Below are 23,658 nucleotides of genomic sequence, written 5' to 3' on the forward strand. Positions count from 1 at the left end.
TATATATATATATAATGTAATGCGGGATATAACGCAACCCGCATTACGTATAACTCTTTGGCGTAATCTCAGTTAACCTCGCTAATACAATTTGTACAAATGGTTTTCACACAACGGCAGCAGCTCGTGATTGAGTTTAACTTAGTACAATTATATGTGAATTCAGCTTAGTTAACTTACACACATAAGTGGTCTTCAAGATGTGTCAAAGATCGTAATAGGAATTTAAGACTTCCCTTAAGAAGCGTCTGCTATAATGCATTCAGCCTGACAGAAGTAAACCTATATATATATATATATATATATATATAGGTTTACTTCTATATATATATAGCCGGACATTTAGCTTCTAGCGTGCTATAAATAAATAGAAGGAAATAATTAGCAACTGTGGCCAAAAGTGAACGTTTCTGATATGAAACGTAAGGCTGCTAGATATTATTCCACCAAGTCCGGAATGCTCCATAGAGGAAAGCTACTTAGTGGGATTTCAGATACACTTACCAGCTGAAGCACTTGATGCACTGTAGTCCAGCGGCCAAAACCGTAGCGTTGTATGTTATCTTAATGTTTCGCTCGAGCTGAAGTTTTTATTTTATGCACACGCAAGGCACACACGCACAAGCTTATGTCTATTGTGCGGTTGACTACTCATTGGTGAGATGACAATTTCTGATGAGCACAGCACCACTTGAAGTTGAAGTTGTTGAAAGCAAGACAATATTAGTCTATATTATAGATCGTGTACCCGTACATGTGCATGTACATACAACAGTAATAGTATTGCATTACTCTTACTCCGCGACGTAATCGACTACACGCAGATAGTCGTTAATTGTCGTTGATCAGTCGGCGCGCTACAATTCAAGATCGCGAAGCAGCTCGTGACCTTTACACGTGCGTGACTCGGGACCTGCAGTGACGTCGCTGCGGTGTTGTACCACGGCCGACAAACAATAGCAGCTGCGGCGGCTATAACGTCGAGGCAAACGCGAGCGACACGAAGCTACACCACGCTAGCAGCACGAGGGCTTTTCGAGACTTTACAGCTTAACGGACTTTAATCCTTAGCCTGACAGTCTAATCCTCAATCGGATTACAGTAGTCTCGCCACGAGTGGGTGTGGAGAGTCACCTCGTCTCAGGCAGGCTGGCTGGCTGGCGCGTTAGTCAACGTACTATCAGCGAGTGGGCGCGAATCGCGGCGTGGTAGATGAGGCAGCTATATTCAGCTAGCTATCTAGCAAGGAACCAAACGCATGCCACTCGTTCGACGACACAACTGATTCTGGTTAGACGAGTCGGTCGCGGCTCGCTCCTGCGGGAAGTTCGTCTCTTCTCTCGAGACGCAAACCTGAGCAAAAGGAGGGCTCCGAGTAGCAGCAGCAGCAGCAGCAGCAGCGGCGGCGGCGGCGGCCGGGAAATGGCAGAGAGTGAATTTCGACGCCAGCGGTCGGCATCGAAGCCTCGCTCTGTCTGTCCGTGCGTCCGATTGCTTCGCTAAGCAAACCAAGTAACGCCAATGGCCACTTGGCAAATACCACCAGCTAGAAGCGGTCGTGTATGGCGTTTTCTGACGACCAACCGGCGAGCAAAAGAACGACGAAGCGAAAAAGCAGACAGACTCAACGAACAATGACGGTAGCGGCGAGCGGGATGACCACTGGTGCAGCTCCGACACAGCAGCCTCATAGGCTCCGCCCGCTGGGAACCGCGACGGGGGAGGAGTTTCGCAGCCAATTCGACTCGGAGCGACTGGCGGTGAGCACCCAACAGACAGAGAAGAAAAGAGCCGCGAGAGAATACGCTGCTACCGCCGTTGTTCCGCAGCAGCAGCTGTATTGAAGCCCTGGTGAGGAACAGCCGAAGCCATCGCAGCAGCGGCTGCACGAAAAAGAAGGAGGATGAAGAAGACTTGAGGGTAGCCGACGGAGCGTGCGGCAGGCAAGCAGTTAGATCGACGAAGCCCAGAGTCACCCAATACTGGGAAAGGACCGTCTCTGGGAGAGGGCAATCGGGAGCCCTGAAGCAACCTTCGAGCGGTAGGTCGGAAAGCAAAGGCAAGCACGAGATTATCGCGGGTATTCTGCACTCTGCAAACGGGTCGCTCTGTATGTATTTAGAGGTAGGCGTGTTAGAGCTGTAACAATGATAAACAGCGGACGAAGCAGGGAATAACAGCGAGCTTTTAATGGAAACATGGATAAGACGAAAAATATTAGGTAAGATATTCGTCGTTGGAGTGAGCTAACGTCGAGGCATGAAACGAAAGCCAAGTAATAATGATATATTGCCAATTGCACCAACACTCCTAGTGAAAACTAGCCTTTTCTTCGAAGAGGTCAAGGTATAAATCTCATTTACGGACGGATGTTGGCAACGTAACGTGAATCTCTGGTCGGCCTTTCAAATCTACTGCAGTAGCCACTACGTTAATCTAGATGTGATCCTGGCTCAATACTTGTTTCAGTCAACTACTTTAGCTAGCTTAATCTACTCAAATTGTACTTTGCAGGGCAGCTCTACTTACTTTATATACGCATACGCGTAGAATTTCAAGCCGCAAACGAGACTGCAGTCTCACAACAAGTGTTAGGCTCCGAGAAGGGCAATTGGTTTATATAACAATACAACCAAAATGGTTGTTCAGTTTGTACCGTACAATGGTTGAGCCATAACGAGCATAGAACATCGATGTGATTTCCAATCCTATCCTCATTCTCTATACCTCATCACAGTGAGTTAGTGCCTGTCTGAAAGCATAGGCACACAAGCAGGTAAACAAAAGAGCTACACTTCATGCTTCGTCACCACTCTGGTAGCAGCACGAATGCACCACTGCTGATGCCCCTGTGTTTCTCGAGACGGTATTGATATTGGGGGAAATCACACATTCGTGTGGGCTGCTAACTAATCCCTCGTCCATAATATCATACGTACGAGCATTCGATGCTCTCTAATCTATTATTACTCTATGCTGCTCTGTTGCTTCTTCTACCTATACATTGCGTCTTAGGATCGCCGGCTCCACGGATGAATTTTCGCCCACACGCAACTTTTACCTTTTCATTTAACTTCAGCGGGGTTGCGCTATCTGGGATCGATGCAGAGTGAAAATTTCCCGGAATTCGCGCAGTATGTCTTGTCTCGCACGAGTGCGAGTTACCGCGGTTGTCTGCTCACTTAGGGGCAATTAGAGGGGGCGTTCTAGACCCTTCAACTTATCTTGAAGATGATCATCGAATCAAGTAGATGCTGGCAGTTGCTTGCACAGCCCGTATACGTCTCTAACTTCTAACTGAACTTATTTGCTCAATTAATAAAGCGTTCGGATAAAGTGCGGATTGTGATGCCTGAGATAGGTGTGGAAAACGATAGTTGGGATGGGTGGATTAATATGGATGGCGATCGATAAAGAATAAAAGCTGGGAAAATTTTTGCTTAGGGATTGTGTACTATTGATTGTAGCTCGCGGGATTTTCAGTCGTGTTTTTACTGAGATATTCTGTAAAATCAGAAACTCATTAATTATTTTTCATGACAACGAAACAAACTGTAAAATGTACGGGTGGTTCGCTTTGGAAATGAAAACAAATTTACAAAAAGACGCATAGTCGAGAACTAGTATATGCTTGGAAATTAAAAAAAGTCTAGTTTCAAAACACAAATATCCCAGAACAATTTCGGCAGAGGGTATCGCTACAGGTGTTAGACCATCCCAACAGCTTGCTGTGTCGCAAAAAAATCACAATCGAAATTACTAAGGGTTTTCTGCTGCAGAACAGGTACAGCCCAGTTACGCTGTGGTCTGAGCCTTCCGTGCTGACAAGCTTTGACCTTTGCAAAAAAGACAGTAGTCCATTGTCCTTAGTGAGATGGGGACAAATTCGAATATATTATGAGTAATGTAAGAAACTGACATTACAAATCGAGTGATTAAAGCAAAAAAACAATTAGATCTAAGCCAGAAACTCAACCTGGGATATTTTCTTGTGGTATCTATAGTGCTGCTATCATGGTGATAAGGAAACTCACCGCAGCGTAACGGGGCAAATTTAAATAAACCCTTTTCGATCTACATATATGATACAGAATTTCGTACTGTGACCACCTTTCAAAGTCCGCTACGTCCAGCCTAGAGAAACTAACCCCCACATATGTAAATTGTTATCAGACCTAAAATCGCACCTTTCGGCCAGAATGATTTTCTCTCTCGGATACGGATTTAATACAGACCGCTCGGATTCGGCTGGACTGTACAACTGGATTAGCCCGAATAGAGCAGAACACGATGCTGCATTTGTCCGTTAGTCTAACCGATATGAGCTCCGATAGTAGGAGCAAGGTGAGCACCATTCAAATAGCAGACAGTGAGCGACGGTGTCGGGGGCGAACCCAACAGAGAGACAGCGTGCACGTCAGCCAGATAGCCGACTATAGATAGAAACTGTTTCGCTTTTCCTTTTGTTCTGGGGCTCAAGGCATCTTAGGAATCCGCACACGACACGGAAAACTCCCCACGAGAGCTCGTGCCCCCCCGCGAGAAATTCAAAAACACCGACCGACCGACCGACTGACCGCCAAGAGCTAGGGCTGCGTTAACTATGCTGAGCGCCTATCAGGCATTCGGCAACATTACGGTAGGCAACACACGTCAGTAAGAGACAATGTGTTCAACCAGTAATGTAAAGGGAACTAGGTACCTACGGTGAATCGAACCATTTCGGCAAGGGCACACCGAAATGAGGATTAGGTCGTTTTGCCCCGTTGTGCGACTACTATCTCCACGGCAATCCCAGATGACGCGGGTCATGACTACAATACGCGAGTTCACTGCACGAAGACTTCGGAAATCATTGGCGCAAAAAAGCATTTTCAGGGGGGTTCGGCCAGCCAATGAGTTGAGTTTCATATGTAGAGAACAGTGATGTGAAGTATGAAGTTTGAAACATGATGCACCCCTCCTCCCCACACACCGCACTTCTATTGGGCTATCGCATCACTTCAAAGCAGTTGTGCCGATGAAAACTACGGCAAGATGTGCTGCCTATTTCAGTTGGTCTTGTAAATGATCGCTTGCGGTAAGCGATATATTGGTGGCAAATCACTTTATGTTTGCAGGTCATATAATTAAGCATTTATATAGACGTCTACCTAAGTTCATTTGTAACTGACAAAATGAATTGTAGGTAAGTTGAGGGCAGTACATTAATGCTTTTGTTTCCACAGTGAAAAAGGTTCGTGTTTGTAATATGCTACCGATAGGGCTCGAAATGCATTACTACCTTGAAAGATTATGAAAGTTCCGTGTCGTTTGCCAACGCTTCTGCACAACTAGCTCTTACTGAAGTAATGATGATGCGAATATCGGCATGTCTTACGTGACTGGTTCTTAGTCTACGCAGAAATGTTGAAAATTACCTACCGTTTCAATCACTACCACTTCAACATTTACTACTACAAATAGTACCACAATAGTATCAGTACCGAAGGTTTTGATGTCGCATATACTGGTACTAGACCAAAAAACGGATTTATCACTTTCGCGCGGAGTCTGTGTTTATAGATACTTAACTGGGCGGGAAACGCACGGTAATCGATCAAGGGGCTCAGTACGACTTAGCAAATAGGCTATTGTAGAGGCAGGTAAGATCCGCGAATCGCTTGCCCTATAAGAACTCGCCGCCTTGGAAATCTGTAATGAAAGATACAAATCAATTTTAAAAATGTTTATTTTTCAATAGCACACATTTGCATTGCAGTTATGCTTGTATGGGTCGGCAAACAAAGTTTTTGAATGTCCAACCGGTGAGGAATACCAGTCACAGATTAACTCTGAAGTGTCTTCTGTAATGATATCATCATCGTCGTCGTCGTCGTCATTGGCAATTGCTGATGCTCAATCGCATTACGCACGTAGTTAGCACTTGCATTTTGGCCGGCTCGTACTCAGACTCCGAGCCTATTGTTAAGTCGGATTGTATAATCCACGGGAATGGATACACGTACCTGCTTTCAATGAACACCGTTGTCCATAACAGACTTATCCCTGATGTTTGAAGTCAAGCATGTTCCGAGGTGTTGACGATATACGCAGGACCACACTGGCTGGCTACACCCTGTAGGATTCGTGGCCCCCATCCACTAATCTTATCCGTCTTTACAATATCCTATTCGCTAAGCCGTACTGAACCACTCCTCATCCTCCTGGTCGATTACAATTTTAGAGATTCCACCCATTTAAGTATCTATAGACACAGTCTCTGCGCAACTTTTCAAAGTGATAGATCCGTTGTTTGTTCTGGTACCAATATATGCGACACCAAAAACAAGGTAACAGCGAAACAAACGTGAATCGATTGATTCAACTAATGGGTTTTGAGACAACGTAAAGGGCCACGAAATAACAAAGTGATAATTAGGCAGATAGAGATTACTCTCAAGTGTCCTGTGCATAGATAGAGAAGAAACGTAGCTCTTAGACCTACGGCGTTTGCTGTAAGCCGAGTAGCCAGTCTACGGCCTACGGATCCTTGCGCATCCAACAGAGATCTTGCAATGTCGAATTCAATAGTGAGGTTCTCACAATAGGGATTGCCAAACACTGCTGCTGCTGCTGCTGTAATTGCCTTCACCATGAAGTAAATATTGGCACAAGGATGAGTCAGTAGAGAACGACGCCTGGGCTTAGATATGACTTCTACCTGCATCCGTGGACAGGGTAGGTAGGTAGGTAGGTAGGTAGGTAGGCGGCTGTTGACCGTCAAATTGAGGTAAACATGGCTTTTCGGTCAAATATACAGCAGCCTATAGCGACGGACAACCTTCACCTTGTTATTGTAGCTAAACGCAAAACATTTCCCGCTATAGGGGAGAGGCAATACAGGGCTTAATTAGAGATGCTTCATTAGCCGCACAATGTATAAGATGGTAAATAAATATTTCGAAAAAAGAAAGGTTCGAGAATATAAAACCAAACGTCTTAACAAGGTTGTCTTAAATGTACGTAAATAAATATACAATATGTTTCTGTAAATGTTTAATTATTACGGATAAGTGATATATTCTATAACTTGACATCCATTATAATAGCTCTCCGAAGAAACAGCCACAGATCTAAAGGGAAACAAAAATCTCAGGCTAAGATGACGGGATCTTCCCGCTCAGGTCTCGAGCCGGCGAAGAAGTGGACCGGTTGTGGACGCCCATTTGGATACAATAAACCTTTGGAAACGTTGGTCAAAAATAGTCATTGTTCCTCTAACTAAAATTCTGTCTGTACAACAGATTGCCTTAAAATTATCAATTTTCTACGCGGATACAATCCGTTACATTATGATTCTTTCTAGAGCTTCGTAAATAGATTTATATATAAAGCATTTGTAGCGATAGTTTAATTTATAAGAAACATAATAATTCTTGCACCCCCCCCCCCCCGGACGTTGCTTAATACGTTACGTTTCCAAATGTAGAATAACTGCACGTGTACGCTCAGGCTACGCCAGTTTTCACAGGTGTCTTTGGCACGCTTCCCAGACTCACATGCAGTCAATCGAAACGAAACGTATGAATGGTACAGATAATAATTATATGTTTGATACTTAATTGTATCTTTTTCAAGCTGCATTAGAGGACAAAGTTAACCTAACCACGATCGTAGGCGGAAAAAAAGTCAAATACGAAGTGTTAAAATCTCTGGGATATTATATTCTCAATATCGTGTCCCCCGTGCATGTTTTCGCTTTCGTAAATTCTTGCTTTTACTGAATCCCCCGCTGCCCTCGGGATACTTCGATGTTTTCAGTCCCCTTGTAAGAATATTTTTTTCAGCGAAGGCCCATATATACACTCGCTAGAACAAACCGAAAAAGGGAAACGACGATACATAACGATAACAACGATCCAACAAAGCTGCACCAAATCAACATCAGCTTGCGTCATCATTTGTCGACAGCAGATAACAATCGATGAGACAACAAGCCGGTGATGGCGGACGCGAGGTGGCTTCCTAGAATGCGATCCCTAGTCACTAACCGAATATTCATCGCCGAGACTGCCCAGATCGACGATGAAGTTCGTCTCACAGGGTCGTCTTCAGCGTTTCTCACACACACACACAGAAGCGGCGACAGAGGCGCGAGGAACGTGGCAGAGCACCGGTGCTTCAGTCGTCCCGATCTGTCCTTCCCCCGCCCGACTAGTTCGCCCTTTCTGTTTGCCCCCATTTCACCGCTCTCTCACTGTCTGTGTCTCTAACCGTTGTCTGCAGTCGCTTGTGCAAGAAATATTGTTCATAGTTACTATGCAAGCACAGGTGTGACCGAGCCTATTTGGACTAGAAGGAATGTGCGGCCGTAACCGGTTACTTCGTCGGTTAGAGCAATGGATCAAGTGAAGCGGCAAAAAATGCCACTCTTTACCACAGGTCTACTTGGACTTTATTTAGTGCTAGACTGAAAAAAAAAAGAAAAGACTAAACAGCGTAAGAGATTGCTGCTATGCGAGCTTCCCTCCGAATCGCGAAGGCCACAGAAGATCATCAGGTGCAAGAACTTCGCTGACACAGATTTATGTTGTCGGCCGCGCGCTCGTCGAGCGTCATGATGAAATAGGCGTCAAGACGCATACATTCAATGTTACGTTGCTACATTAAGTAGGATCGATCGGGTTACGTATGACTTCAAGATTGCTGGGTCGGTGTTGGTTTTTTCTTCTGGGGCGTGAAGCCACCACTGTGTGATTTCGCCACCCCTGAACTATGCGATAGAGCATTGGTGGGGAATAATCCTTAACATACAGCTATGGGGGTGCTTTATGCAAACATTTGGCTAGAGACCGCCAACTGCAACGTCGGCAGCACAGGACATCTGCTGTATGACAAAAGTAATTGAATCGGGTGGCCAAATCGATAGATTAAGTTACCGAGTCACAATTTCCGTCCCAGTGACCGTCCCGGCATGGAACTTCGAAAAATGTTGGACACGAGAGAAGAATATGATATCGTTTATAGAAATCTGCGGGATTCAGAATTCTCATCATAATCTATAGTGGTTGTAGGTCAACTTCCAGTCGAATCGCTTATCCTAGACTGACATTTCTGATGCCATTTGCCTTGCCTACAGGACACACCAGGCCCTTGGTCCCACGGCTTATTAGCAGTTTTAGGGTTATTGATGGCCAGTAGAATCGCCTTCCTCAACAATTGTTTGTTTGAAAAGGGCTAACGTTCCTTCGCATCGATATTTTATGAAAGGCTTATTGTAAATGCTTCGACTACTTACAGTGTTTTTTGTTTTTCCTGTGTGTTTCTTTACGCAATCTAATTGTGATTCTCGACGACTGAGGTTAATGGTAAAATACTGACAAATGGTTAATCTACTTTTTTTTTTTTGTACAGAAGCTCTACGTTTGTCAAGTAGTTATTGTACGTTCATTTAAGTAGACACTAAAAAAATAGACGTATTTTTTAATAAACAGGCATGTACTTTACACGCGTGAATGTCCGCCGACGACTCCGTATTAAATAATGGTAGCACTGCTTAGAACGCTACTAAAGAATAGAGAAAAGTTAGTCGGATTTGGCCTTTTTTAGGTTCCAGTTTTGTTTGTAGTAGATAGAAATAACCTTCTATTGAACGCTTTGAGAAGTAATCTAAAGGAAATGTGTTCAGGCCAATGGTACCGTATTAGTTATGCATTATACGACGATGTTACTTTTCTTTTTACTATTTTAACTCGTGTTTATCATACAATGGTTTCTTCCTATATAACATCGTCATATCGGTCGATAATATACATCGGCGGCTTAAGCTGACCCACAGAAAACAAGCGGATGGGTCAAACGAATGCGAAGTGTATAGCACGAGCGAAGCTTGCCTACTTTACTCCCTATATGTACATCTGGACTAATCAAGCCGCATTTATTCAGTCCTAAAAAAAAGTTACTGAAAACTTCTGAATACGTCTGTGCGTACGTGTTCGCGTACAGAATCTGCTTATGTCACTAAGCCAGAGGCCCATTTCAAGTCTGAATGCGTACGAACGATATCTGTTAATATTTGTAGATTGGTGGGACACTGTCAGATATAGATTCTCGGTCTGTTTGTAGCCCTGATAATCAGCCCCCTTCCTGTCCCTTGCCCCCCCCAAGGAATGACAAGGTCATGGTAGTACTATCTCGCCGACGAAATAACTACACAGTTATATTAAAACGTTGTTTAGACGACGACGACGACGACGACGACGACGACGATGACCAACTATCCAATCTAATGTCGTAGAGGAAACTGACTTAAAAACAACGTATGCTCTATAGGTCCCATCACAGATCTATGAGAAAGAATGAAATCGGATCGAGCCATACAGCCCGTGTATGAGGTTATTGCTCCAAATGGGTCGCGTAAGATAGTCTCTATAGCCATCAGTCTTTGGATTAGGTTTTTGTCATAGATGTGTTGGGTTTATTTAGAGGTGGCATGAAGAGAGACACATATTCCTCTGATAGCGGGAATATATGCAAACAGATCTATGGATGACTGCGGACAAGATGCACATTCTGAGCTGGGCTGACCTGGTATCTGATCTACGAAAAGCTTCCTTAAATATATAACCTTTTGTTATTGATTTTGCCATCATCACAAAACTGAATGGCATCAATGTGAGGGACATTGTGAGTCAAGATTACTTCTCATACAGAGAGATACAGTAGGAAACGGCAGCAAAGGCAATCAGGTAAGGTCTTCTTCGTCCTTCGTCCGGTGCTGATAAATGGCCGATTTTCAGAAGCAAACTATTTTGAATTTAGATATACTCACTGTAAATGTATGGCGTTCTTATCTAGAAACTAGATAGACATTGTGATAAGAGTTAAGACCAAGCTTTACAATCTATAATTATGTCGTACCCTAGAAAAATTCTGTTTTGTTATTGCTCTACTCTTATAAATGTCTTACTATTAACTTTGCAGTTGTCAGAAGTTCTGAAGAATAGAAAAATAGTTCGAAATGTTTGTATAGTTCAATTAATAGTAGCCATCTTAGAAATGCAAAAGAAAGGTAAATATACGTAACAATGTCCTGTAGCTTATAGAGTGATCACTAGTCTCATTTTTGAATGATTTATATTGCTTATTAAACTTATAACAAAATAATTACTATTAATTTTCTATATTGTTCCTAAGCTTTAGAAGCAAATGCGTTGATGCTGTCAGGCGAGCGCACAATTTGCAAGGTACTATTTCAGGCCCAAATCTTATCAGCACCTATATCTAAATTGTACTCTAAGATAGATCTTCAATATTCGGTAATGTATCGTTCTTCATTGATATTCGGGGTGATATATTCCGCAATGGCGAAACGATCGTAGGTGGAACAAATTAAAAGGCTATAGATGTATCCTAGATTTTTCAATTCTGGATAAATAAATTTCAATATTCTTTCGGCGCGACTATTACTATTATTTGACTGTTGCCAATGCTATGAAGATAAATCTGCCTAAAAAAAACAACTAAAAAGAAGCAACTAAAAAGAAAAATTATCAAGTTTATTATCTAAGCAGTTCCAACATACGATATTCAGCGCCATACACCGTACATATTGTAGATTTTATCATTAAGGCACACCTTTTAACAAGTTGTGACAGGTCTCCTATGGACTATAATTGAATTACTTGCCCTAATGTATTCTAGCGATTTCGTGTGCTCGTATTCTTTATACTACATAGAACTTCAATTGACATTGTCCTCAAAACGCGACGAGGTTCTGCTGTTGCCGGCTAACTGTTAATGCCGCTTGCATTCGATTTGTTGACTGATTGATTTGTCGTTCGTCGTTCAGAAGACGTGGCCTGCACGATACCTCGATGTCTCAGCGCTGTCATCGGGCTAGCGCCATCTTCAAAACTTCTTCAACTTCTTTAGCGACGTATCATCAAACAACTTGTCATAGTTCGGTGGCATCCTGCAGCCACGGACAGGTCTTCGGGAGTGAAAGATGACGAAGGGCAGAGTTGGATTCTGGCCGAAGTTGAGGTCGGTTAGTTAAATACGCTAAACCAGTTTGTGTCAGTGTTATAACAAACCAGACTTCGCTGTTCATCGGGGACCACGGAGATTACACGGTGCACAGTTTCGCATCTATCGCCATTAGAGGAGACGGATAATGTGTACGGCTAGTGAAAGAGGCCGTACATTGTACCTAGATGAATGGAAAAAAAATGGCACCGGTCCAACCAGTCAGAAAAGGCAGCTATTTTACGAAAAGTGCGTGAGCCACCGCTACGATGACAATGACAATGAAGATGATGAAAATAAAGAATGACGGGACGCGAATACAACAACGATCTCCTGCCCCGAATTTCTGTGACTGACACCCTCATTCAGCACCAGTCGTATCGACATATTGATACGACTACAAACAATCTCTGACGAATACGACCAGCATCAAGATGACCGACGACTGCGGTAGCAAAGATATTTTCATATTTTCATGAAGGACACACAATGTACCTGCTGAATATGACCCTAACCAATCACCAAGAATGGAGACTTGGGTGTTCCTCTTGTAGAATAGAGTTGTGCGCGCGGCCCGTGTGGTCAGGACAATGCCAGCGTGCTACTATGCAGAAATACGAAGGATGTGTGCAGTGTATCGAGGTAGTATGATTGTTATTAGCGTTTGGCATTGTAGGATGGGGGCAGATATCGCGGTGTCTCATAGAACCAGCACACCCACACGTTCATGCATCTCTATTATCTATTGACAGCTATAGCATTGAACAATCCAATGAGAAGACCCGATCAGTTGCTATGCCGTCTTCATACTAGAGTTAGCAAAGCTTTATTCGGTTGGACGAACTCGAGATCCTTTTAATAACGAATGTTATATAAGAAATAATACGTACATACATATACGCCATATATTTAGGTATCGAGCAGTAGAATACGACACAATGCGAGGCCGTGAAGTAAGCGAAATGCTTCAGTTCTCAATATTGATTAACCCCGTTCTGAAGTTTGCTCGGGTTATGGGTCCACTAGGAACTCAACCAAATTATTGTGATTGGCATATGATTAAGTAACCATCGCGTGTGTCCAAATACGATCTCGACTGCATCAGGCGGAATTAATTAAGAAAAAAAATATTTGGGGTGTTTTATTTATGAGCGCATCGTTGAAGACCGGCCCCGTTGAAGAAATGTTGAAAGTTCAAGCATAAACTGGATTTGGCAACTGTCATCGAGTTAATGTTATTAAAGATGCAAATGTCTGTGTGGCCACACTTACGATTCGATGCAATTCAAAGAATTGGATTAGATAATGTTTTTACGGGACTGTAAGCTGGCGAAAATCGTTTGCCCCGTTAATTAGTTGTTGCTCAATAAATGAAAAACAAACATAACGCAGATTTTACGGCCGCAATCATCAAAATAACATCAGAACCATGTATGTGTACTATGTGTTGTTGCCCTATAAAAGTGGAAATCTCCTTTTGAAAAGGACTTGCTTCAAACAATTTATTGTACTTGGAACAGGTTATTCATTTAGGCCTCTTCAACGTTTTCTATTGCCATAAAACCCCTATAACCAACCGAAAACAATACTAGACCCGACCAAAGCGGTCCAGATATGTTTGGCAACACGAAAATGCCTGGTTACCTATTCGAATTACTTTTCGTACATTTTCATCTACATACTCTGACAATGGCTACCGAGCGCCTGTCGAAGCACTCATTTCTTGTTGACCTGATCTTTGTCGTGCAGTCTGCTCGCCCCACTTCCTCACAGAGCCCCAGCGCGCTGTTCAACTGACTGCTGTCGTCAATGGTTAATAACACTGCAACAGCTACATCTGCACGGACAATAACAAAATCCGAACGAAAACCACACGTAATTGAACCGTCAACAACGGATGCGCCAAAGGGAAAACAGGACGAAGACGAGTGTCGAAAGGCGGACGCCGAAAAGGCTAAAGCGTTGAAATCACTTCGTGCCGGTATTATCGGGGGCATAGACGCTCTGCGGCCGTTTTGCTGCCGACGAAGAAAAGGAACAACGCCGAAAATAGCAAAACAAAAAAAATTAACAAAAATATATGACTACGACCGTAACAACAACGGCATAGAGCAGAAGTGGCGATAGTAGACGAGGAAATATTGATGACGAAGCATTTTAAGCGAGCGGAGACAACCACGGTCGCGCGCCACGAAACAAACAGAAACAACAATAGAAATTTTCGAATTGAAGTGGAGCTGTTGAAGTGACGATTTGATGGACGGTCCGCGGTTCAGCTAAAAAGCGTGTTGCTCGACTTCTGCCGTCAACTCGTTCATTCTTGTTGAAGTTGCTTCTCAATCGTTGTCAGGGGCTCGCCGCTACTGTGCCGTCGTCCCTTGTGCTCGACGATAGTTTCGGCGTTTTTTCCGCTTTGCTGTGAGGTCGCGATTTGTTGCAGTGTGTCCGTGTATTCTCGTTTGGATGGACTCTCTCGGTTACATCACTTAAGCTTGTCGCCGCGACTGTACAGAAACGCTTGATCCCTTCGTATTTGTCTGGACGCTTGCACTCCCGAAGCAGAAAAGGATGAACTTGACTTTATGGGTCGACCGGATAAAGTCAGCGGGAACTTTGTCCTTCCCCATAACTTGGACAGACACACATGCACTAACAAACCGCTCGAACAGATCATTTTTGGCGCCCGGTGATAATAGTTGTGATGTTTTAGTAGTAAAACTTGAAACTGTTAACGAACGGGGAACGGGTTCACGGTAGCAGTATGGCGATCATCATGGTTTCGAAGTAATATTAAACATATACCGAACCATGGCCCAAGCTGATAAAGGGGTCCAGGGTTTAGTGGGTAAGAGTCCCACAGTACCGGACAAAGCACAGTCAATGGTGTCCGGTCTGCATAATGCATTTGTCCTTAACCTCCAAAAAAAAAAAAGGTATGGCGATCATAGGAATGTTCTTCTTCGCCTCATTGGTATTGTTAGCATCGACGATTATTATTACTCTTATCATAATGGTATTATTTTTCGAGTATTTTTTAATTAGATTACTGCTAGGAACAAATAAACGTGAAGAGCGTCGCTGAGTTGGCTGACATCAATAGAAGCACATAGCAGATGCGAAGGATTAGCCGCTAATTTTTACGTGACGGCTTAACTGGTTCGTGAGCGGATGAGCTTTACCAACTTCTGACACTATCCAGGCTAGGCAGTAGGCAGAAATATAGAATGTACCTAAATTGCAGTGTACAAGTAACAGAAATTGGGAATATTTGACGCTCGTTCAGTTAGTTAAATACCGCTTCAAGGAAATAGCTTTGTACTTCTAGAGCGTGAGCAATTATCTCACAAGATGAAATGCTATTTCCGCTTTGTGGGAAAAGCACAGCGAACGCAGCTTTGAATAAAAACCAAACTGTCTAAAGTAGGCTTAGGTCATCAACTTTAACGTCGGCCACCAACTAATAAACAGAACGATATCGATCAACTAACCCATATTGCCGGCAAAAAATATACCTACGGGCAATAAAAGGTGCTACTGCCCCATGTTCACCGTCTGCGCGATCGTAGATGGTTGCATAAATACTGTTCGTCTGAAATCTTACAAGAATCAGGTTGGCTTTCTGCCAAAACATCAGTAGATTACTGTTGACGCTTCGCTCAAGCCAGCTTCAGATACCTGCCCGCCACCCACGCCACTTGCCACCGCTCTGCCAACGGCCGAATGGGCAACGATGCCGTCAAGCTCCAACTGTTAACCCATAAAACGATGGAGGCCAACCGATTTTTGTATTCTATAATGCCGCTACAAGTAACGAACTATAAAATTAATTATATAATTCAGTGATCTGTTTCAATGCTAAATGAAGCGTGTCAATCTTCTTACGGTTGGACATCATGTTGTACAGTTATACCGTCGTTCAGCAGAGCTGGCGTACGATTACGTATTTATTAGTTCTGGGGTTATACCCTCTATCCTGGTTGGGAAGGTATTGACTTAGATACAGTCTACTTTTGAAGCTACCAGGAAACTCAAGTGGCTTACATCGGACATTTAACTATAAGTTTTAAATGGCCATTCTTTGTTTTATTTATCGGCATTCAACAACTTCGAGAAACGTTCCCTTTCGTGTTCCCCATCGATGTCCGTCATATTTTCACGTTCGGCCTAGAAGCTTTTTGCTTGTTGTGGCATGCCTAGCCATGAATGAGTGGATCGATCATTATTATCAGATTATCAGAGATGTATCATTGTAGTTCGAATACTCTTGGATCGAGCCCCCTAGTTACTAGAGAAGACCTGTCTTTTCCGCTGCTAGCGGGCGCGTCAGCCCAACGTAAGGGCTATGCTGAGTGCATAGCCTGGTTATCGGTTCCTCTATTCGATACTATTGCTATGCAAAACATACTGGCTACGCAGCTACGAACCGTGACAGCCGATCGAGATACTATATTCGATGTGGTATAGGCCTAAAGCTTCCTGTGTGATGAACTAGCTTCTTCTAGTATTATGACAACACGTCGAATATCAACAGCATCTGTATCGGCCTTATGACGGTAGCAATGTGCGCCGCTGTCGTTCGCGTACCCATTGCCATCAGCACTATCCCCTTGCTTGACGAAGAGCGTAAATAAGAAATGAGTTCACGGACGTGTCAGTTTTGACGAGTTCACTTGCGGGTGGTCTTCGCCCGAAGCACACTGTTGTATTTATCTTCCAGGTCATAGCAAACGAAGCGGTACCAGCGAGAGTCCTCCAGATAGTATCTACAACGACCAGGTAATGCTAATCGTAGAAGCGCGGGTTCTAGATACGTTCGTAGATTATCAATGGGCTTGTCGCTGACGGTTACCGCGCGGTGAGACGAGGCGTCTCTTATGTCCTGAATAAGTGGCGCCTTCAGCAGAAGGAACATCATCATCACGGTCGTCCGCCGTCAGAGCTAACATTCTACGGCCTTCTTCACAGTCGGTATGCTTCGCGTACTTGATCAAGCACACACAAGACATTCACACACTTCGGTAACAATTACAACCGTTGCTACAGTTTGCTTTATGCAAGTGTATCTTGACCACGACGAGGGCAGCCTCTTCGTCAGTCAGAGCCACAATCGTCTTCGTTATCACCGGTGACATTATCATAGGTAACAGTACCAAAATTCAAGATTGAGGACAATGCCGAAGCTTCGTGTTATCATGGTAGCAGACAATGGTTTGATATTTTCGAGCTGAAAGTGCCCTGCTATTTCGCAACCGAAGGTTGATTGAAGTCCGTATGCTCGAACGAACTCGAGTATCCTAGCGGTTATCGGCGATCAGTGGCGCTGTCTGCGTTCTTGGCGTTGTTGTCGTCAAGCAGCGAAGTTTGCAAGGAAAATATTTGCTTGTGATACTCGCAGCGCTTCGTATTGGTTTTCTTTTATCTCTCGTCGAGGCTCCAATTAAAATATCACATTTTTTTCAGATCTGTCTCACGGATAAGGTAATGAGTGCCGAAGAAGTTAAAGAAAACGAATTAAAAAGAAATTAATAGGATCGACCGATGAACGCGTAGCTGGCTAATGCTGACGAGACGATGGATAAGAGAGCGTTGGTAATAACTATAAAGAGTTTGAATACATATAACTTTAGGAAATATTCCACTTTATGTATACATAAAACGATACTGGACGCAAAGGATGGGCACATAGATAAACTTTGCCAGTTTGGCACAACTACCCTTAGGTCGGACGGCGTCTGAGTCTACTCAATAATAATCAACGATGCTTGCAGAAAGCAACCTACTTCAAATTTGTTCCTTAGATACGACTAGCTTTTACGCTACAATGTCAATTTTTTTATACAGAGCACAAACGGCTTGGAAACATTGTGTTCCCTTTATGTGCACCCGTCGCTCGACATACCGTGCGTATATTTAAATAATACGTTGCGTCCCCTACCGGAAAGGTGAGCTGGCTGATGTTTATGAGTGTGGTAATGACTGTCCACACATTCTAAACACATGGGCATTTAGCGGTACTCCTTAGCCTACATCGACATAACCACAACCATCGTGAAAGTCCTCGACGGTAAGGTCTTCAGAGACCTCTATGTTTGTAAGCAACACTGAGAGCCTCAGTAGCTTGGACCAGTCACCCAACCAACATACCATGCACCCATCGTGGATCAGCTGCCATGATGATGATAGGCCGCCAAAAGTGCTTCCATTAGCTGTCGCGTGGCTGCCCATGGGGCAAACACAGACGGATCCAGGCGCAGTTCCCCTCCAACCTCCGTCGCCCAGGTCCAAGCTTCGGCTTGCCAAGTCCAAAGTCGTCACTCGGGTGGACTCACCACTGAGAAGAGAGTTGCTGAGGACCCGCACAAGGCAGGACACAGAACGAAGCATTGGCCCTCCATCCGTGCTGCAACTGAATACTACGCAGGCTACGCACACCCAAACTTCTTTCTGTCTGCCTGTTTCCCTATAGGCATTAGTGCGCTTCGCCTCGTGTCATAGGACACCGAGTAGAGTGGTGGTGCGGGGATCCTTTTAGGATGTGTGGGAGGTTTGATTCCCCTGCCCCGAGGGCTTATAGCCCCGTCCTTGCAGCTCCTGGTCGGGCCTGCAGTGTCAGGCTAGCATTGCCCTCCGAGCATTGCCTGCCAGAGCCTTCTAAGCCCCGTCGGCTTGGTAAGGCCAGGATAGAACACGACGGTATGGCTTGTCTCTGCTCTTTCGTTTCGCTCGTACACGGTAGTACGCTGGAGGGCGGCCTGTTAGGACGAGACTTCAGCTTGCCTGTCTGTCTGCCTGTAGCTTTAGGACGGGTACAGGAGAATCCCTCATTGCAGCAACTACCACGACTACAGCTTTCGTTGGCGCCGCTACAGCGCTTATAAAGAGGAACGGCCATGGCATGGCTGATGATGTTGAGAAGCAATACATAAGAAGCGCCATGGAGCGACTAGTACCAGACCATTACTACCTTTCTTTTCAGGAAAAGCACAAAAATAAGAGTGGATAGAGTTTATCCCGCCAGCATGACTGGAGTCTGGAAGGACAGCTTTTATAGGTGGAGCAGCAGACGATAAAGGACTTGTACCTATGCACAGAACGAGTGCAGAACACAAATAGAAGCCGATTGTTGGCCACCAAAGTGGATGTGCCGCCGGGAACTTATAGAACGTACAAAAGTAGACGAGATGATATACGCCATGAAGATCACTGCCTAAAAGCAACTGTCAGCACAACCTACGCGCAAAAGTAGGGTTACAATTGAGCAAGTCGCTAGCGTACAATTAGAAAGATAGACTTATTTACCTGAAAAAAAATTTACAGATGAAACGTGGATCCACTTTTCTTAACTGTAAACCGGCTTTACGCTAAATATATTCTATAACTAAAAAATCACTTATGTGAGATATATGTCGTTCTCTCGTGAAATAACAATAATATGAAACATAGTTACGTATAGATCGGTTTTGGAGGAAAACACATTTCCTTAAAAAAAAAAACAGCGTATGCTCGCTGAGAAACAAACTGTATTCTGTTTTCTTCTAGCAATAAGCTGCGACAAACGACCTTTATACGTTCGCGTTCAGAAGCTGCAGATAAACTCGATATATTTAAATAAAACTTCGCTCTTCGTCATTATTCAAGTAGCAAACATCTCCCCAGAATCCTTCGCGTCTCGAAGGCCTGTGTTGCGAGAACTTGAATATGCTTTTGCTCCTTTTAGGAAAGAAAAGCGGAATCGTTTAAAGACACGGCCAACGACTAGACCTTGGCGTGGAAGCAAGCCTACGAAACCTACCTAGTAGCTACGAAGGTAAAAAGATTAGGTTCTCTACGGGTTTTCTACGGACTAGTCGAATTGTGAACTATGTACGAGCCTCTCCCGAAACCCCCGTTCCCGAAAAAAAGCAGCTTAAAATTCTAGCTTAGGAATCGCTAACAACAACTGGGCGCTTTTTGCGTGAAACGCAAGCATTTGGTGGGGTTTATACGTGCTACTGAAATGATACCCAAAGTTACGGATGCACTCACTGTGGGGAACCAACATCTAGGACCGAGACAAGAGTTACTGTGTCAATATTTATATTTTACCATCCGTACACTTTTGGAGATACTGAAATAAAGACAGTGTTGCATTGCAGTAACTTCCGGGATGTTCTTCGTCTAGAATAGGATAACTTTAACTTATCATTAGGCGTGCTTCGAAGTAGTCTTTGAAGTCTAACTGACAACATTCAATAATTAGTGTTTTTATTTTACTAAGCCACTTAAAGGGTGCATCCAATACTGTGAAAGTTTTGACACTGCAAATAACTGGTTTTCCAGCTATCCTACATGTGCCATTGTAAATTATAACTATAATATCTACCCAGCTGAGACTTTAACCCTGCAGCTTGGTGCGCGGATAAGAGGCTAACAGATCATTTATTACCCGATAGGTTACAATAAACATCCAGTAGACGCTATTATAAGAGGGCAAACATCTATGCGGAACTAAATGAGAAATTGTTTGAAAGAACTCTTAATAATAACCAGAACTTTTGTTCGAATGTACGCCTGACCCAGAGAATCGATTTCGTACACCCGGACGTCAATTAAATAAGTGAATCAGTGAATACATGGCAGTTTTGGCGTACTATATTATAATGTAAATCACTGCAAACAGAGTTCTTGTATTTTTATGTCTCTCAAATCTTCAACTTACGTTATCCTTGACCATAATCTAACAACGTTCTAACTTCCTAACAACTATTGATTTTCGGCTTTATCGGGTCATCTTTAGCACAGCATCCAATTCATACAATTTCGCTTGTTGACATTAGCGCTGTCTGCGCCGTTTGGTCGCATTGCCTACGTACTGTTACGTGCAATTTGCATAGGCCCTCAATCCTCTTTTGCTTTTGCATCGTTCCTGCGTATGTAACCTTTGAACCTTTCGAAAAAAGTCAAAGGCAAAGTGCTCAAGTGCTTCAGTATCCGGAACCTGCAGTAATCGCACGTCGTCCCTTCCGCGAAATACACTTTTCGTGATCGAGCTTTACGCTTTGCCCTTCTACGTTCTACCCTTCGTTGTCCTTTAGCGCATGGAAGACATTATGTTACCAATGTACGTAGCGTACCAACGACGGTTCCCCGGCCTCATGCAAGCCTGTTGCCTTTACCGTTGTCTATTGTTACTCGATTGTACCTTGACCAAACTAATTCCCTTAATCCCACTCGAGTCCCTAGCCGACTTTGGGTCCTCCAACACAGGCATGAGCCAGCACGGGTATCAGTGTGCCCTGTGATATCGCTATCTTTTCTTCTCCCTTCTTTCCTGCTTAGGGATTATCCATCCGCTCGTGTGGGCCTCTTCATGCTAATGGTTTCATGACGACACGCAGCATTGGTCATACTTCTACTAGTTTACAGTATCGTATCCTCACAAGCGTCGCCGGTGCTGCGACGTCTAGAAAATGGTCAACCTCATCTTTACAGATATCTAACGTACCGTGTATCATGTTGATTCGTAACATCCATGACTATGACAGACCTATCCATCGTCATCCAAAAGCAATATGTTGGTAATGTGGTGCGCTCAGGGAACTTTGTTCTCTGTCGAAATGAACTGACGACGCCTCATAGACCTCCAAGATCGGCAAGAGACCTGGCTGACACAGCATATTAAGTTCCGCGGAAGTATACGCACCGCTGTAAAGGTGTTTCAATGGTTGATGACTAGGAGTTTTTTTCCATCAATCTGATGGCGGGCCATGCCCTTTTTTTCGTTTTTTTATGCATAACCTTTAACGAGCGTAGATTATTTTTTGGTCGTATTTGGATCTGTATTTAGACAATTTCTTGCTGATTTAAACTGATCACTGCGACCTTTTCTCTTTTTTTGATATAAATAAACATGCTGATTTTCGCTGTTGTTTTTTTTTTCCAATTTTTCAGATGATTCGTTTCGTCGGTTTTTTAGCATACAATCTTGCCGTAGTATTTCTATGTTGGCGTATGATCGTCGTTTCATATTACTGCTGAAGAATACAACGTTATGCTAACTTAACGGTGTCCAGGATAGCAGATAAAGTGTATCATGAAGATTTCTTCATTCGTAGCTTGTAGAGTTTGTTCGGCGTTACCGCTACCCTGTATGGTAACGACGTGCGTCAAAGCACAAGCCATGACAAAGCTTGGAACGGTAATAACACATAATACTTATTTTTGTTAATGTTTTCAGTATAATACGGTCCGCGGTGTCAAGAAAAATTGTTGGTAGATGTGTTGCCAATGTCAGGAAAGACGACGGTGCAGATACTAGTGATGCTCATAAATTAGGAAAAATAGGCAGCGAATTTTATTTAGACACTACAATAGATATACCTGTGTTGATATTTTCTCATAAGGACAAGAAGATGTTAATAATATTTTATGGCCGCTAATAAAAGCGCAAATATGCTATATAATAGTGAGCAAGTTGCTCACAGCGACTGAGATATGGTTTAGGTTTATACATTAATGATGATTAAAGATAATATCGTACGGAACAATGGCGACAACGAAGCACAGTGAAGCATATAGGACCTATAAAGAACATTTGGAGAAGCACACACACTACTGGCCTTGTATTGCCTGATTTCGAGCAGTGAAGATAGGTCCCGCTCTCCCACTGCTAAACATGGCAAATGAGTAGCTTTCAGTGCCCAGAATGTCCCAAAATACGGCTGCGCGTTACACAACGTTGCCGAACGCGTCCGACGATGATGTCAAGATGTCGAAATAGGAGACATTGTTGTGGCAAAATGAGGGTCGTGAGAATTCGCGCAGAGCTGTAGGGCTTCGACTGCGACCGGCCGCTCATCAGAAAGCTTTCAAGGGAGTGAATGAAAGGCGACACCGCACTCGGTACTGGGAAGAGAAACACAACTCCGCTGAAGTGGAGTTCGACGGCCTGGCGCCTTTCGTTTAGGGCAAGTTTAGCACGTGACAAGTCGGGTGCCTGTAAGTAGAAGGTCTCGAAATTCATGACTTTCCTGTCTTTCTACCCGCTTAGACACGAAGGGCGTACAACGGCGTTTGTTGTCGTACGAGAAATGCCGCTGAACTTCTCGATACGGCGAATTGCGTTCGCTTTTAGTCGTACTCCTTATCCTTCTTAGCAAAGGCCTGCAGTGGGTGTGCGAAGTATCGCAATGAAAATTAAGCAGTGTCCTTTTAGCATTCGAGAACGCCTGTGATCTTTGCTTACTCGGTTCCGTCTGACAGGTAACAATGTGTAAGGCGACACCAAGGAACATCAATAGCTTATACATGTTGAAGGCGCTGCAGCGGCGGCCAGCTATGCTTCATACCATAGGATTCGGCGAGGAACATGGTGCTGATTGGAAGGGACGGTTCTCAAAGGAGAGCCTTGCACTTGGTGCTGCTTTCCTTTTGTCCTTCCGATTATAGCGGCGACGCCGAATGAGGAAGACTCCACCGGGTTTGCCATGGTCACGTGACCCTCGTCGAGTCGTTGTTAGCACTCCGACATCGTACCGTATCGGCCACACTTCACACCTCTCAGCTTCAAATCCAAAGTCGACACGCGCAGTATCGCTAGCGATGAGGCGTGGTCAAGACAACTTTGCATTTTGACTAAGAACCATTTCACACGTATATATTGTAGGGACT

General features: G+C 43.9%; 1 protein-coding gene across 2 annotated transcripts in view; it reads right to left on the minus strand.

The window, feature by feature from the left end:
- The window catches only part of LOC111253157 (uncharacterized), a 62,810-nt gene that overhangs the window by 7,632 nt on the left and 31,520 nt on the right, over positions 1 to 23,658 (minus strand). Inside the window, exons 1-2 of one of the 2 annotated variants that reach the window (XM_022812176.2) lie at positions 5,575 to 6,580; positions 505 to 690 (exon numbers count right to left, since the gene is read on the minus strand). The exons of the other annotated variant lie outside the window; for it this stretch is intronic. The gene's annotated coding sequence lies outside the window, so the exon portion shown is untranslated. Of the gene's footprint in view, positions 1 to 504; positions 691 to 5,574; positions 6,581 to 23,658 lie in introns of those variants that run through there. 2 annotated transcript variants of the gene reach the window in all.

Source organism: Varroa destructor, unplaced genomic scaffold, assembly GCF_002443255.2.
Source record: "Varroa destructor unplaced genomic scaffold, Vdes_3.0 BEIS01000006.1, whole genome shotgun sequence".
NCBI lineage: Eukaryota > Metazoa > Arthropoda > Arachnida > Mesostigmata > Varroidae > Varroa > Varroa destructor.